Source organism: Pleurodeles waltl, chromosome 3_1, assembly GCF_031143425.1.
Source record: "Pleurodeles waltl isolate 20211129_DDA chromosome 3_1, aPleWal1.hap1.20221129, whole genome shotgun sequence".
Taxonomy (NCBI): Eukaryota; Metazoa; Chordata; class Amphibia; order Caudata; family Salamandridae; genus Pleurodeles; species Pleurodeles waltl.
Window position 1 is genome coordinate 394518320 of NC_090440.1, and position 18659 is coordinate 394536978.

The window sequence follows — 18659 nt, forward strand, 5'->3', positions numbered from 1 at the left end:
AAAGAACCAGGCGCTGACTTGGCTGAACAGGAGGCCTGCACCACCAAGCTCTCCGGCGTAGGGTGCCTAGATAGAAACCCAGGGTCAGTCGGAGCAGCCCGATACCTCCTGGCCACGGCTCTGTGAACTGCTGGGGAAGATGCCGGCCTCTTCCACACCTCTATCACCGGATCCAGCAGAGCGTCATTAAATGGCAACAGAGGCTCCGCCGCAGCTGAGGCCGGATGTAGCACCTCTGTTAAAAGGTTTTGTTTAGCCTCCAGCACCGGCAAAGGCAGGTCCAAAAAACTAGCTGCCTTCCGTACCACTGCATGAAAAGAAGCAGCCTCCTCAGTATACTCCCCGGGGACGAAAGATCCCACTCAGGGGAAGTGTCCAGCCCACTGGCCGACTTCAGCCCACGCAGCCCATCACCCGAGTCCTCTAGCTCTCCTTCCTCCAGGGCTCGTTGGTACTCCTGCTCTTCTAATACACGGAGAGCACGTCTCCTGGAATGAAGTCGCTGTTCAATACGCGGAGTCGACAATGCCTCCGCCGAAGTCGAAGATCGGCGCCGATCTTCAGAAGCCACCGACGCCGCGTCCGGCGCCACAGGTAACTTCGGCGCCGACAAAAGAGCAGCTGAAGCAGATGGACCCACCGGAGTCACAGGCCGAAATCCCGACTTCGACGTCGACGGGATGGAAATCCCCGGGGCCAATCCTTCTGAAGCCACCGGAGCGGCCACCGGCGCCGACACTGGCGCCGAGCCCACGTTCCCAAAAGGGAGAAAAGGCATAAAGGGTGCCGGCCGAAGAGGCGCAGGATCACCCAAAGAAAAGGCCAAAGGCCCAGCCGGAGCACCCCCTGGAGCCATCTGTTGGAAGATGGCATACATCGCATTCAAGAATGCGGAACTATCGGCTCCAGGGGTGGGAAAAGCCGGATACTGAGGTGCCTGTCTCGGAGGCGACCCCGACGCCGGCCTCGGCGTCTGCGCCGGGGAAAACACCTGAGGCTCCAATACCTCAATCACCGACGCCTGTCCAGGTGAAGCCGGAGACGCCGGAGAGGGCAACGGCGTCGAAGGATGCGGCGTAACCGTGGGACTGATCTCCCATGTCCTTCGGCGCCGATCCGGAGACCTGGAACGAGTCTCCTTCGAATGACGCCGAGATTCTCTACGGCGCCGGGAGTCTCGATGACGCCGATGTCTTGGAGAAGAAGACTTCTTGTGATGCTTCTCCTTCGATTTAGCCATAAACAGCTTCGCCTCACGTTCCTTGAGGGCCTTTGGATTCATGTGCTGGCATGAATCACAAGTCGAGACGTCGTGGTCGGAGCTCAAACACCAAAGGCAATCGGAATGAGGATCCGTCACCGACATCTTGCCTCCACACTCACGACAAGGCTTAAATCCAGACTTTCTCTGCGACATTATTACCACAGCGAAAGACTACGCAGCAAAAATACACTGTAACCAAAAAAGTAACAGTTGCTCCCTCGAAGATAACCGTTTCGAATGCACGGAAAAAAGGGAACTGACGTCCGCACGTTGTCGAGGACCTCTTATTGCCTGTATGACGTCAGACGGCGTCGCGTGGGCTAGAGTGACGTCCTCGTCGACGTGCAGAGACTAGTAAGAAGATTTCCGTCGAATGCTGGCGCCATGGGAGTATTCATTAGGTGAGGAATCCACAGGTAGTTGTATCCATCAGAACAGGTTGTTACATTCCTTGTTTACAACTCAGAGACAGATCCGTCAAGCATGCCCATTTAAGCAGTAATACCTGTTGACTAATTGACCAGGTTACTGAACACCATAACGCAGTCGTCCTTAGGGGACAGTCAGAGCCTTACAAACAGCTGTTTTTGACTAATGCTTTTTTAGGTAAAATATGCATCCCTAACAAGGGAGAAGTGCAATCCCTCTGATTAATTAAGCTGAAAAAGTTTTAAACTGCTGGCTTGTCTGGAAGAATAAGGTTCAGAGTGATGCTCGAATGTGAATTTACCTTTAAAAACAAAAAGACAAGAGGCATCTGGCAAAACAGGAACAGTTCCTTTAATTAAACATTACGGCAGGGAGAACAGTTACAGAACCGGGGTCTTAGGACTATCTCAAAGTACAATAGTTCTGAACGGTATTTTATACAATTATCTAGATACCATAAAACATTTACAACATCACTTTTATGGGTGAAAGTGTGAACAGTTGTCTTGGAGCCACACATAAGGTCCAGATAACAAATGTTGGTGGGTCTCTACCTTGTGTGGACACAATGTAGGCCAGTGAGTACATGTCTAGATATCCGGCCCGAGGGGCGCGTAGTCACTGAGTGTTGCTGTGCGTGTTGTGCTCTGATTGGCTAAGTGTTGCTAACTTAATGCTGTATCTGACTTTATGGTGTGTTGGGGAATGTGCAAACCCCTCTGGCCATGTGTGTTTTATTGAGGCCAATTTCCTCGGACCATTGTGGTGCTGCTGCACCTATCTGTGGAATTGATCTGGGATTACTGTTCGCGTGTTTGCCTGGCGGCTACACTTTACCCATTCTGTGACCTGTCAATCTGTAACTTTTGGCCTAGGTCTCAGAGCCTGCCTGACCACATACTTTCATACCGGGGACGATGGAGAGTTCATGACGGGTGTATTTAATAGTGGTGGTGCGACTTCATTCTTATATGAGAACGTATCACTGTGTGCATAAGCACTGATTATTCCAATATTAACATTCCCCCCTAACTGAATTTTCAACTACAGAATCTAACTTGTACGTCGTGACAGACACATTGTTGGGAGCTTGTTGTTCTTTGTCTATTCCTACTTCCCTAGCTACTTGTATTCTACCCAGTTTGAGGACTGGGTTTTAACAGCAGGAAATCCCCACTTGCAGGAAACCACACAAAAACAATAATACGATGAAAAGCAACAATGACTTGCACAGACCAGTCAGCCACCAGGGAAGCCAGGAGAACCAGATGGTGGATCACTCCTGCTCAGGGGCACCTCCTTCCTCATGCATGTCTTTTTGTAATCGGTGCAATGCTTAGATGCCAATAGTCAGAGTCCCATTGTCCATGTCGCTGCCTGGTATAAACTACAGCAAGATGTACTGATCTTATTGCACACTCCACCCTCCAGTGGGGTCATTAAGTCCAAAACATACTGATGTTGCATCACCCTGAGGCAGATGGCTCTCAGTTCTTTTTTGATTGCATTAAGGCCAAGCTCAGTGCTGTTCATCATTTTGAGCATTTCTCGCCTGGTTATTTGCAACCATTGTGTGTTTGTTTTTTGTCTGTACGGTGAAAAATGGTATGGACCCTCCTGCTGATACTTGTGCATCAGAGAACAACCTGAATTCTTACATAATGTCCTTGTGTTGAGCCCAGCCAAAATAATCAGCAGTTCTTTTCTCTCGAGCCTGAGACAGAGTCATCTTTTTCCTTAGTGGGTGTTGGTACAGTTCTGACAGATCTTCTTCGGAAATAACCAGGGTCGAGGTGTGTATGGTGATGAGGGAGCAGAAGCCATGCCTTCCAGGGACAAGTTGTGCGTAGGCAAACCACCTGCATTGCCAGTAAATGTCCATCAGTGTGGAGGTTCCCCACTGCATGTCCAGAATATGCAGGACTGTGCCACAGTTTTCATTCGTACCCAGCAGAATGGTTCCTTTACCTCTGAAACGTAAGGAATGCACTGCGAGTTTCCGTACAATTAGGAGCTGTCCCTTCTTTTCTATACACATATACCTATCTACCTCAGTGTCTCAGATTTCCTGACATGGGGTGTCTATGCTGTTATTCAACCCTTCACTACAAGACTCATTCCCCTTCTTATCATTGAGCTGGATGGCCCTACATTGAAACTCCATGTCTGGGGTCTGCTTGTTGTTAACAAAGTCAGCCTCAGATACGCTAAGGGCCACTCTGGGACCACAGGTGGAGGTGGAAGCAGATGTGTTTGTGCACTAGCTTGGTGATTTTGCTACCTCCAAGAATCGTTTTTCAGGAACGTCTCAGGGACAAACAGTATCCTCCCTTAGGGTGCCTTTCCTGCACATCCTATCTAGCTCAGTTTGAATATCGCTAGGCTTGGTGAGAAGGTACAGTGCTGTGGCATTGGTTTTGTAGTGGGTCCGATTTACTACTATCCTATGTGGTGTTGTGTAGGCTCTCATTATTCTAATGAGGCTACTGGATTCTGGAACAACCAAATTGTGGAGAACTGAGTGCAATCCCACACAATTAATTGACAACTAATCTGGGTTTTCAGGCTAACTAGCAGTGCCTCTCAGTTACATTAGTTTCACATATGCAAAGACAAACATAGGCAGAGAATGGTTCAATAAAGTTTATTGAATTAACTGCATCTTAGATAAAATGGCATGAATTGCAAAAAGTGGGATGATAAAACAGACTAGAAGCAAAATGGTGACAAGAAACACAGAAAAAGTCCCACCATAATGTCAATATGTGTAATATATGTGGTTCCTATTTAAGCTATGTTAGAGCACAGTGTGATCAGCTCTAATCCACCCTTCAGGTTTCCCCTTCTGGAAAGATATCATCCCCCATACCTGAGAAGGGAAGCCTGTTGCCTAGAAAGACACCATCCCCATATAGGCAAGGGATCCAATAGTCTAAGCAAGCAGCTGGAGTGAAGGCAATCAGCATGCAGTTGTGGTCATCCGACTGGAATCTCCCTCTAACGTGTGTGGGACAGAGAAATGTTTTTATAATAAAACAGCTGATGCCCTGAGAAAATGTTCCCAGTTAAGGATGTGTATGTTTCTGTGAATGTTGGAGACACAGCATACCACTTTGCCGGCTACTCTATCTGGCTGCAGCCTTGAGGAAAGCACAAAGTGAAAAGAATGCCCTGCTAGAAACGCAATGCTTTCATAGGTGAAAGAACAACTAGATAAAGAAAATAAAACAGCATCGCAAATGTGGCCTGTGCTAAAATAATAATAAAATGTAACCGGGTTAAAGTGCACAACAGCAGGCCTAGTTGCTAAAACGTGAATAAAAACATGGCTAAAATAGCTATACAACACCCTCCCCTTGCCGGTTGAAAGGTGGGAAAAAGCCTAAAATTAAAACATAAAAGCTATCCTTGAAAACATATATACATAATTGTCAATAATGACAAGTTAAAGGACACTTGAACATGTGAAATATTAAAAAGGGCAATTTAAAACATCAGCAGTGGACCCAAAAGAACTGAAATCCTAAACATCAATGTCACTCTTAAAATTGCCAATTACACACGTGACAATTGAAGCCAGAAAATGTTCCATTTCGGCAAGTGGTAAGGGAGTCAAATCATTGTCAAGAAAAACCTAGGATCACTAATGTTCCAAAGCCTTAACTCCAGCTGAGGCAGCAGAATTCCATGTTGTGCCCAATGTTGAGTTAAGAGCTGCATGATTCACGAAGGGCAACTCACAAACAGCTTCCTGCAGCAAACGCACCACAAGCATGTCTCGTATTGAGCCCTTAGCGATAAAATCAACAGATCAGCATCCAATGAAACTAAGCGCCGCGTAAAAAGACAAACTTTTAGTGCACATTCGAAAAGGCACCAAAGGCAGCAAATCACGGGCTCCACACAATACAAAAACGGTCTGAATGACAGGGACCAGTCGCACTCCAGTTCTTCCAGAAGTGGTGCTCCGAAATACTGCATCATGCGTTCATGACACAGTTGCGCTAGTGGAAGCGCTTTCAGACCTCCTTGTTGTGAAGGGACAGCCATTGAAAAGAAAAATTAGTAGTAGCAGGATGCCACATATTATAGCCAAAGCAATCGGAAATCCTCAGAAAATACTCAAAAAGTTTGAGTGCATGGCTGAAGGTATTAAGCCAAATATAGAGTAAAGGGTGTGAACGAAACCAGAACCAACAGCCTTAAAGAAGTGCGCAATTCCAGTAATACTGACTGTGTTCAATATTCATCCCACGAGTTCACCAAAGTGTCTCGGAAAGTTCGTACTCAGAAGGGGCTGTATTCCTGCAGATGACCTTACAACTCAAAGCGCATAGGTCTCGCACTCAGATGTAGGTGCCACATTTTTTTGAAACAAAAAAGCCTTGAGTCTGCCCAACTTGTCAAAATTCACATTTGAAGTAGCAATATGAGGCCAAATTTCTGCTACTTTCCTCTGTTGTGCAGAGGGAAAAAGGACATTTCTACAACAGGTGACAAGGTGGGAGACCGAAACAACATAAGCTATTCCTGCTTGCATTCCACAACAGTTCTCACTGTTAAGGAGCACAAAGCTTCCATTAAAGAGCACCTGGAACGCAAATCTAATCAAGGGAATGGAAACTCCCTTTAGATAGCAAGCTAAGTTCGCTGCAAAAGCGTTACACGCCCCGTGGAAGGACAGCTGCTTTCAAACCATCAAATAGCTCACAGAAGTCTTGCATTCACTGTCGCTAAGAAAGACTTCTTTCATGCCACTTAAACATTTGTACGAAAAGGGAATGACCCACACACCTCGAGTATGTAACTAACTCCCAGTCTTTTATATATATACCTACTGGAATGTGTGCTCAAGCAGGATGTGAATTGAGGTGTTGAAATAGGCAGATTAATAACCCCATGCACTAACCATTAAGCAGATGGTATTTCAGCCACAGTAAAAGGCAACTTTTCTAATTTCTCAATGTTTAACATGACTTAAGTCGCTCCGTCTTAGCCATTATTTGTTGTTGTTGCATTAAATTAAATGTTGAGAGTAGGTCCCTTGCCCTTACATGTTGCCAGGGAAGACGACCTGCTTTCAATGTTTGTAGTATTAAACCTAACTGCATAACGGACTTTAGCTGGCTCTGTCCATGTTGTCAAGATGACATGTCGCTTTGCACTATATTGCTGAAGAAACAATGCTGTTTAAAGTGTATATGTGGTCAGACAAGGTGTTAATCCCATTATCTACAAAGGCTAATGCTTTCTGTAAGTCTTCCTGATCTATTTGCTTTAACCAGGCAGCAGCTTCTTGTTAAGAAAGTTTCCAAATTTCATTAGATACTGTATATGAGAAGCGCTTTTCACGCTGTCTTCTGGGGCCTAACAGGAAATCCTGCAAATCTGTATTATTAGACAGGAGACTGAGATGTTCTTTAACAGCATCTAGTGAGGAACTTTTTAACTATTGCTGGTAGAATTTCCCTACACTGTATGTTGTTACTATACCCAAATGCTCTTGTGACACATAGCGAGGGTCTGGCCTATTCGTTTAAAAAACTCCTATGGAGTTTACAAAATGTGCATGACAACCATTGTTGTCTACTGGCCTCAATAACCACCCACCAGGACGTGAAAGTGATGTGTTAAATGTTCCCTGTTGGACCCACTCATCGAGCTGATCTTCAATTGCATTATTGTATTTTTGCCATTTGTAAAATTTAGCAGGGGCAGGGATACTAGGCACATTCAAGTCTTTAATTTTTGCCAAGCCTAAACAATTTGCTTGTTGTACAGTTTCATTTAAAAATATCATTTGAACAGGTATTAGGCATGCTCTGAATAAAGCCAATTCTTAGTTCCCCGCACACCTTTTAAGGAAATATTCATAGCTTTCGATAGCCAACTGGGAAACAAAAGAATCAGAATAAATCAATTTTGTATCAGTTAATAAAATTAATATTCTATCACGGGCAATTTAAAATAATGCTACTCAGCATTTTTAAAATTGTGCCCAGAAAAATATACAAACTTTTCAGATTATGTTTTGGAACTCCCCACTGGCGGAGTTGGACAGTGTTAACATTGTGTATAATTAAAAATAGTCTTTTGGGAACTAGCTCTGTGAATGAAATGATGTCCATAATAATTATAACAGAACATATCTTCATAATTTCCTCTTGATTAATAAACATCCTCACTTTCAAAGACAGTGAAACATTGCAAATCACACATCATAGAGTCAACTGTTTTTACATCCCAATCATCAGAAACAACTCCGGGGCTTATTACATAGTTCATGGAAAGTTTAAACACAAATGGATATTGGATGACCTCCGTCGGGCCATATATATCAAATTATACTTTATTCAAAACAATCCCATCAGGCATTGGTATGGCTCAAATGTTCACTAGGGACAGGTCTCTGCAGACCTTATGGGAAGAAAAATGCAGTTTTAGGACCTTATCCACCATTTATTAGTAAAAAGAAGACAATGACAAACCCAATCCAATGGAGGAAGGCAAGTACAGTTAATAAGAGCCACAGATATTTCCATGGAAGAATAAAATAGTAATTTTGAGCCAAATTCTCAGCTTACTTGCTCTTGGCAGTTCTGTTGCAGAAGAGCAGATGAGTCGGTGAAAGTGCCACTGATGTCAGCAAAATATCCAGAAGTAGTTCATGCAAAAACTGGAGCCTTGTTTGGAAGAGTAGAGCTGGCAGACGTTTCCCTCGGTGGTTCATAGTAGACTATACCATCCGCTTGTGTTGAATTTGAGTACAATTGCTCAACGTTGTTGACATCACTTCTCGCAGAAGATGTTAATGGTACTAATGAAAGATTATTTTCCACCCTCCCCAAGCTCGGAGAGGTGTCAGCGTAGCTGCTTAAAACCTACATGTGGTGTAGCTTAACATTACCGATGGAGACAAAGCGATTTTCTTTAGAACCAGGCAGCACCCAGTAGAATGACAGTTCTGGTACCGTCTATTCCCAGGGCTGGAACCGGTGCCCGATAGGAAGGACCAAACTCCTTTTTCACAGCAATCTTTTCACGCACTAGATCCCCAACTAAAGAATCCAGCTGGTAGCTGGTTATTGGTGCATCCTTTTTTCCCAAGGAGGGGGCAGTGGCAGATGCGTTGTCATCGCAGAACTGTTGTAAGTCTTGTAAGACAGTGACATGTTTATTTATGTCAAAAGGTGCATCTGTCGCCTCTGCGCCAGGATCATCAAAATCTGGAACTTGCATTTGTATTCCCAACAGGCATTCATCTGAGGTAAGCTCAGTCCCCCCATCCACCCCTCCCCCTGGGACACTCTTGGCACATTATTAAGTGCTCTCTGGACTCCATACAGGTGATTACGTAAACTACGAGCCCATGATTTCTTTAAATCCCGGTTTCTGTGCTCCACAACACTATTTCCACCAGGATGAAATGGAGACAAATAAAACAATTGGACCCCTAATGAAGCGATGGCGTCCCTGAAAGCCCTCAAGGTGAAAGCAGGGCCTTGGTCCGAGTGAAAAGCTGCAACTGCATATGTGCCGATAAAGACATGCAAATCTTTAATAATAGTTTGAGCGTCAGCTGAGTGTTGTGGTCAAACCCATAGAAACCTGGAGCATGAGTCAACAGAGACTAAAATGTATTTGTATGCACTATCAGGTGTCAGGGGACCGCAGCTGTCCAGGTACACACATTGTAAATGTTTGTTGGAAATTAGGAGGGGTGTTTGACGGTGGACCCTTTTATTTGCTGACAGATGTCACAGCAAAGGACATACTGCTTAGTTTGTTTATATAGACCTGGCCACTAGTAGCGTGCTTGCAAAAAATAAATAGTAGCTGCCACACCAGAATGGGCAGAAGCAACTCCCTCATGCGCTGCTTTGATCAACTGTGGTCTTTGATCTTGGTTGGGGATCACACGATCATCCACCCCTGGTATTGTTAATTAGGGCAGTACTGAGGCTTAATATGCAGTAGTAATATTTTACAGGATATGCCTTTGGCATGGGTTTGCCTTCAGCAGAAAATTTCACAGCAGCCAGTGTTTCATCATCCAATTTCGTCTTAGAATGAGTTATTGCAGCAACAGAAGCCATCGCTACTGCTGACTTGGCTGATTCATCAGCCAAGGTATTGCCAGTAACGTGTATTCCAACACGCTGATGTCCCAGTGTATATACAACATGGACATTTGGCAGCATTTCCTTCAGATTTGCTACTTTCCCCCACAGGAGTCTGGGTTTGATGGTGTTGCCTTTTGAATCTCTGAACCCATTCTGGCGCCATTAGTGCAGATATTCATTGTAGGACTGGACACAATAATACGAATCCCATACTATTAATGTTAACTGTTCTGGATCCGTGTGTTCCAGTGCCATCACCAGGGCCTTGAGCTCTGCTAACTGTGCAGTCCCCTTAAGTCTGTAAGTGTGTTGTGGATGGAATTCCCCATCCTTCAGGTAGCCACTCAGGACAGCGCAAGCGGCGGAGAATTGGTGTTTTGTGCCTACTGCGGGTTGGGCTGAGCCATCAGTATACATTATTATTTGATACTGTTCAATAGGCAGTGTGTTTGCTGAAACAGGGTATTCAAGATCATATTGTAAGAATTCTTGAGTTTGTAATTTTGGGTCAAAAATATAGTCAACTTCAGTGGACATCAGAGACGTTACCCACTGAATCCAACGTGGATGTAGTGCTTTAGCGTTAGAATCATTAGCTTTCGTGATAGCCACAAGGGCTTGGATTGGAGATATGACAATGATGGATTTCCCGCGGGCCAAAGGTCTCTCTTTAATGACAGCCATCTGAAAAGCAACGTTTTGTTCTTTTGTAGAATATAAATGCAATTTGTATGCAGTCGGAACGGTCTCACCCTCACTGAACGTTACATAGTTGAGACCAACGGTGCGAGTAATTACTCTGATGACCAACTGTGTTTTGTTGTCCTATGTATGTGTAAGTGTTTAGTTGCAAGCATGTCTTCTTGCAATGCTCTGAGAATGCGTGTACGGTCGACTATCTAATATCTGCTTGAAAAGTCAGAACGTATTAAGCCATATAATGGTAAAATGCATTGTGCGTGGGGCATGGCCAAGATGGCGACCGGAGCGGCAGCATAAACTGCAGCTCCGATCCCTGGCCCGGAAAAACATCCTGTTAGAGGCGCCCGGGCCCCCCCTGGAGCGGGTCCGTCCGCCGTTAAGAGGGCTGCCCGGGGGCTGCATCGGTGACCGCAGCCGGAGTCGCACTGCCGACGAATAGCTGACAATCGGCTGGATTGAGGCCGAGTTCGTGGCACGGACAATACGCTCGTGACGGACGAGGCACAGTGCCACCCGGGACCCGTACCTGGAACACGGGTTTGTGCACCGCCGGTGTGGCGCAACAACATCGATCCTACCCGCAGGTGAGAGGCGGTGAGGCGCGCCGTCCAGTCGCGTGCACGCTGGAGGGGCGGTGCCGTCCAGGCCACCTCCGACACAGCGCCATTTTTATCGGGATAAGCCTTGCCGTGGTAGGCTTACCCGCTTCTTGCCCAGTGAAAGGGGCTCTCCGTGCCGTGGCTCACCCGTTAATCTGTGGCAATACGCCGCTTCGCAGCCGACCCGGAGATCGTGCCGCAAGTGACACGCCCTCTATCGGTGAGGCCCGGGAGTCGCGCCGTACGGATGGAGGACACCATCGAGAACCCTACCCAGAACTGTGCGATGATATGGCACGCCGCCCCGTGAGTGACATCCTGTAAGGGCGGCGCCGGCTGAAATCTCTTCACTGCAACGTGGCCCCTCGCGGGTCGTGACCTGTCGTGGTGGGCCCTTTCCGTACCATAATCATCGAGGTATGCGGCCGATGTGGGTGACTATGACCTGGCCCCCCCCGTTTGCCTAAAGCTACATTGCGCTCCGCGCTCCGGCTAGTGGTTAGACCACGTAAACCGCGTATCAACAGGCCCAACAAGTGACGGCCAATAATCTTTACCACTGCATCCTTTGTAAATAATAGCGCCTAACTCTGCCATAAAAGGCCCATTGGTGCGCAGGAAGCGTCGCGCAGCAGTGCAACACATCAGGGCGCACACCCCGAAAACTTACTCTGGGGCGTTGTTGAGTGGTGGCATCGACCTGTGGTATTCCTGCCCCCTGCACGGAGTCGCCTGCGGGAACAATCTCACAAATCAACCAAATCAACCGGCTCCAACGTCGCAGGCTGCGCTGGATCATTAATCGCGGCCAATTAAACGTACTGGTTTAATGTGGATTGCTGCACCAGCACAAGGGGCCACAATCACAGTCCCTGCTGTACAGATCCTTGTCCTGTATTGGCCCGGGCCTCCTCAACGTCCAGGTTGAACTGACAGGACACTTGACTGGGTCGTACACACTGCTTCGCGTTTTCTCAGCACGCTAACGTCTAAGAGCTCCCGCACTTGCCAAATGGTCAAACCAAAAACCCCACGTGCACCGCTGGGCAAGATGGAACACACCACCTCATCCTCCTCAGAACCCTACGCCACCACGCAAGCGGCACTTCAGAAGCTAGAACTGACCCTACAATCACACACATCACAATTTGAAAAGATACTACAAGCCATTCTAGACACTAAAACTACTCTAGAAGCTAAAATAGGTTCGGTAACAGAAGATCTTAACATACTTCGCACTGACCAACACGCACTAGCTGATAGGGTATCGGAACTTGAAAGAGACACTGTGGCCCTCCCCCGCTCTGTGAAAGATCTCCAATCGCAGCTAGCTCACTTATCAACAGAGGTGGATTCTTTAAAACGCAGAGCTGAGGATGCAGAAGGCAGATCCCGCCGCAACAATATACGTATGGTGGGATTTCCCGAGCGTGCCGAGGGCATCAGTGCTGAATTATTTATAGAGAAATGGCTTACCGATATTATTCTGAAGGATAACATCCCGAAGTTTTTTTCTGTCGAAAGGGCACACAGGATTCCCGCCAAGCCTCCCCCTCCTGGCTCACAACCACGTCCACTTATAGTAAGACTCCTCAATTACCGTGAAAGAGACCTTATCCTACAGCTATTCCGCAAATCTGGTCCGGTAAGCTTCGAAGATGGTGTGATTACAGCCTATCAAGATTTTACAGCAGAAGTACAGAAGAAACGCAACTCTTTCTACCATGTTAAGGCGTGTCTCCGAAAACACAACATTAAGTATGCGTTGTTGTTCCCTGCCAGACTCCGGGTACAAGATGACACCCGTACACTCTTCTTTACTTCTCCGGAGGACGCCTGGACTTGGCTACATGCCAAGGGTCTAGCTGATCCGTTAGACACAACTGCTTTGGGAGTCAATAGACCCTCCTCCACGTCGGGTCGTAGACAGCGCAAAAAACAAGGCGCGAAGCCCTCGCCTGAACAAGCGCAAACTGAACGCTCCAGACTCCTGCGGGCCACATCCAGATTTGTTAACACTTCACCAACTGCCTCTTCTACACAAGCAGACGTTGAGCAGGAACAAGATGCAAACTCTGACTCAGCGGAATCCACACGAGGCCCTACACTCACACCACGCACAGCGGACGATATTTGCTAAGCAGTGGGGTTCTACTGGTTCTTACAAAGTGAGGATAACATCACAATTCTACTACATCTTCTTCTGGGCGCCGTCGACATCTCCCTGCTGTGCCGCGTGACTCGGTTGTGCCCCTGGGCGGCACACTCTGCATCACAAGCGAATAGGGCAGGGTAAACCCTAGACTTTGCACCAATGCTCCCTGACACCCCCCTACTCCATATGGACCATTCTCTCGTGCCAGCAATTGCTTGAATTGATTTTTATCTTTTAATTCAGTTGTTATTGTGTGTTGTTTTAGAGTGCACCTTTCTATTTAGTCGTTGGTTGTGTCACATGCTAGTTAATTTCCAATGCAGCAGCAAACGTACATGTCATAATTATTATAGTAACAGGATTACAGCTCGTAATATCGCAGGTACAAGTTACCCAATCTTAGCGTGTGCATATCACAATGTTTTTGTGTCATGGTCAGCAGACACCCATTCCCTGGAATACACGAAAACCACAAAAATATCATGGCCACTCAAACTCATAGGAGCATAGTAAAATACAAGGTGCTCACATGGAATATTAGAGGTATGGCAACTCTACGGAAGCGACAAAGGGTTTATGCCTTCCTCAAGAGACATCAGATACATATAGCTCTATTGCAAGAGACACATCTCTCTAAAACTACGCTAGAAAACACACGCTCGAAATGGAAGGGGCAATTGCATGGCACAACTTCTTCATCATTCGCCCGTGGGGTAGCGATTTGGATCGCCCCCGGGGTCCCATTCACCGTATCTCGCACACAATGTGACTCAAATGGTCGACACGTGATAGTTGAGGGCATACTGGATGGGTCCCCTTTAGCCCTAGTTGCACTGTACTCCCCAAATGCAGACCAGCGCGATTTCCTATCTACACTTTCTACCGGCAACCTTAACGACCCTACGTCGGAATGCGTTTGGGGAGGAGACTTCAACAGTGTCTTAGACACTCAAATAGATCGCTCGTTCCCCCCGCTTACCTCAGCTCCTTCCAATCGCGCCTCTCAAGCATTAGCAAGTTGGGCTTTAAATAACGGCCTGAGGGAGGTATGGAGGACGGCCCATCCCACTCAACGGGAATACTCTTATTACTCCCCTGTACACAAGTTATATACCAGAATAGATATGGTTTTTGTATCCGCAGCAGTAATTCAGAAAGTGTGCGGATCTGAATACTTAGCTTGCACTATATCAGATCATAATCCTTTATGTGTAACAATAGCCTGGGGTCACATGCACACTCGCATACCAACGTGGCGTTTACAGCCGGAAGCTCTTTTAGACCCCCCCTTTTAAACAGATATAGCTAAAAAATTTGCTGATTATTTCCTGCTAAATAAAAACTCGTCATCATCCCGCTCTATAGAGTGGGATGCCCATAAAGTGGTGATACGAGGACACTGCCTTGCAGCCACGGTGGGGGTGAGAAAAGCACTTACTAAAGAGCTACAAACACTAGAGGTAAAAATCCGCAATGCAGAGAATGTGGCTGTCAGAGACGAGTCCATACTAACAACACTGAACTCGCTCAGGGCTGCCCATAACGAAGCAGATACTAGGCTAGGCAAACATGACTACAGACATTATATGACAAGACAGCACGCTGAAGGAGATAGATCCAGCAGACTATTAGCCTGGCTGACTCGACAGCCCTCACAGCCAATGCCTATCGGCGCGATACGCCTAAACCCCGACGATATCGTTAACACTCAGTCAGGCATCAATGAAGCCTTTTTCATATATTACCGCACACTTTACACGTCTCCTCCTCCTCCGCCGGAATCACACCTAACTGATATATTACAACTTGTCTCTCAAAACCAACTTATCCTCGATAACACCCCTATTCTGGATGGCCCCATTACCATTGATGAACTGCGCTCAGCACTGGCACAAATGGCGCGCAGTAAAACCCCCGGATCGGATGGACTCCCGGTAGAATACTTCAACTCTCATGCGAGTCATCTCCTGCCCCCGCTCGTAGAAGTGTTTAATGAGGCGTACCATAATTTACAACTGCCAGACTCTATGCGCGAAGCTTTAATAGTGGTCCTTCCAAAAGCTGGTCGGGACCCCCTGGATGTTAAATCATACAGACCGCTCTCCCTCCTAAATACAGACTGCAAATTATTAGGGAAAATATTAGCGAATAGGCTCCTCCCCTACCTACCGAGTCTGATACATCAAGACCTGTCCGGCTTTATTCCTGATAGGAGCACCTTCCTAAATATTAGGAGGCTGCTCCATATAATGCACAACAACACAAACACCGAAGCGGTCGCCCTCTCCTTAGATATTGAAAAAGCGTTTGACACACTAAGCTGGAATTATCTTCTTTGCACACTCAGGGCGTTCGGTTTTGGACCTGGCTTCATAAACTGGATCAAAACGCTGTACTCTAGGCCCACAGCACGGGTAAAAAATGGTCGCATTATCTCCGAAGCATTTTCCATAAGCAGAGGCACCAGACAAGGCTGCCCATTGTCCCCCTTGCTGTTTGCTATTGCCATGGAGCCACTGGCGATCAAACTACGTAGCTGCGCGCATATGTGGGGCATCCCGGAATCTAACACCTATCATATTATATCTCTATATGCAGATGATGCCCTGATTTATCTGAGTAATCATTCTACCTCCATGTCAGAGGTGCTGAAATTACTGGACTCCTTTGCCCTCGCTTCTGGACTACACGTCAACTGGTCCAAGTCCAGTATCTTCCCTCTTGTCCCCACCCCGGCTGACACACATACAACACTACCGCAGTATAAACCACCGTGGTCACATACAACCATTAAATACCTCGGGGCAGATTTACCACTCTGTTATAGATCTAAAAGAGGGCAACATTGACAGAGTAGTGAGATCCACTCGCAGCTCGATACCATTCTGGAGCTCACTCCCCTTATCCCCGATGGGCCGGGTAGCAATTGCCAAGATGCTTATCCTCCCGAGGTTCCTATATTATTTTTCTGCCCTTCCAGTGTGCCTGCCACGCTCCTTCTTTAGTAAATTACATTCAATATTGACCGACCTACTCTGGGGCAAAGATAGACGCAGAGTAGCGTTGACCATAACACAACATCCGCAGGAAATGGGCGGGCTGGGCATGCCTAACCTCGAAAGTTACTACGCGGCCGCTCAATTGTCGTGGCTGACTGCATGGCTGCGGGATGCCCCTTCCACCGAGGGCGTAATGCTGCAGTCATGTATGGCCCCACAGGGGCTGCTGCTCACATTGTTATCTACCCCTCATTCCCTACCCTCGAAACACATACTGATGGAGGCAGCTCGCTTTTGTTGGCATAGATATGTCCATGGCAAGACCCCCTTCGCCCCTTACTCACCGTTGCTACCGCTGTTTCAATTACCGGGCACCCAAATTATTTCAACACATCATAATACACGTGACATAAATACACTGAAGGTGGGTGATCTATACTCCAATTCCGCGTTGTACCCCTTTACGGAACTGGTGTCTGCCGGGGTGATGCACAGGGGGGCCTTTTTGACATACAGCACCATTAAACGGCTACTAAACAAGATTTGGGGCCTCGGCAATGACGAACCTCCTGAGTCCCCATTGCTCACTACTATCCTTACAATAGGTAGCGTAAAAGGAACCATAACTAAAATATACAATATACTATTAGCAGCAGTCTGTACCACCCTGCCGCATGCTAAGGAACGTTGGGACATGGTCCTTCCTACACCATTACCACAAAAAACCTGGACCGCAGCTCTTGCAACGATCAAATCAATATCCCGAAATCCTCGCCTACGCTACACCCAATTCAATTATATTCACCAGTCTTATATATCCCCAGCCCGCATTCTAAGAATTTACCCGAACACAACTCCGTCATGCCCAAGATGTGCTATCCCGGCAGCCGACTTTTACCACATGGTTTGGAGTTGTCACTCAATAAACTCAGCCTGGCACCGACTCACAGACGTCACAGCAGACATCTCATCCCTCGCATTATCCCCCACACGCGAATCCTGCTTATTAGGCATACGTCACCGTACTAAGGGAGATAAACAGATACACAGATTCATAGACTTAGCGTTTGCTGTCTTTAAACGTCTGATCGCAACACATTGGAAGGCTCCACATGTTCCATCCCACTTGGTTTGGCTACGTGACTTACATAGTCGCGCACAGGCTGAGGCGCAGACACTCAACCTATTGCAACGCAAAGGTCTCATTGAGGTGGGCCCCGAAGTCTGGAACACCTTTGTGGTGGCAACAGAAGCGCGCGATGACTTACACCCCCCGTGAATAGCGCACCATACACAACTCTTACAGCCAGGTGGATACGGTCAGCAGGATACTCGAACTGCCTCAATCTCATTTATTGACATTTCTGACATTCTCATTATTATCCTCAAAGTAATAGCCCAACATACCAGGCTGTTTTCACTGCGTACAAGATTTTACGCAGGTCAAACCCAGCTCGTTCAATGCCAATTCTGCTCAGCATCTCGTTGAACACCGCAAAACATAAATCCTTGCCCCACTTCTGTCCCCCGCTCTACACATACTTACATATATAAGCTGCATTCCTTCCTTTAACCTCTCCTTACCTCTGTCTGAGGCAGTAAATACTATCAATGACATTAGTCGTGCTTAGCTGCGTTGTTATTCGGCAAGTAGTTGTCGCACAGTATTTAAGCTGTATGTTTCTTATTTTTCTGCTCTGTTAGCAATATTTTATGTTTGTCTATAATTTGATTTCTTTTCTCTCTCCTTCATACCAGTTAATATGCAACGAGGCTGTGCAAGGTTACATATGTAAGCAAATAATTAGATAAATTATTAACAGCCAATGTACCGGTATGTGAATGTTATGCTTAATAAACAGATAAAAAAAAAAAAAAAATGCATTGTGCGTAATCTGGACTGTATGTTCTGCCAAAGTTTATAAAGCTTAACAATGACTGGAGCTTTTTGATAGTATTTGAAGGTTGTAGTTGTGCGCATTTTTCCAAAAACTGGGGCCGCTAGGCTCTTGCCTTCATCTGATAATTCGTATCCCAAAAACAGAACACTAAGTACGTTTTTTAATTTTTTTGTTATTGAATTTGTAGTCAAATTCAGCAAATACCACAACAATGCGGGCAACCCATCTTACATGTTGTATGACGTCAATATCCGTAAGGTAGATGTCATATATGTAGGACAGCTCCTCAAGGCCAATGGCGTGTAAAATAGAAGTTACACGAGCTGAAAACAGTCCTGGACTGTTCTTGTACCCTTATGGGAGTCGACAATTTTTTCTTTGAGAGTCTAAAGCGCTGAAACTTGTTAAGTCCCTACTTTCAGGGGCTATATTTTTCAGAGAAAAATTTTGGAAATATCCAAGGTTGTTTTGTACTTTTTGCGCACTA

The 18659-nt window shown here is 46.4% G+C and overlaps 1 protein-coding gene across 3 annotated transcripts in view; it reads right to left on the minus strand.

The window, feature by feature from the left end:
• The window catches only part of CRTC3 (CREB regulated transcription coactivator 3), a 713757-nt gene that overhangs the window by 342265 nt on the left and 352833 nt on the right, over nt 1-18659 (minus strand). The gene's annotated exons all lie outside the window — the stretch shown is intronic.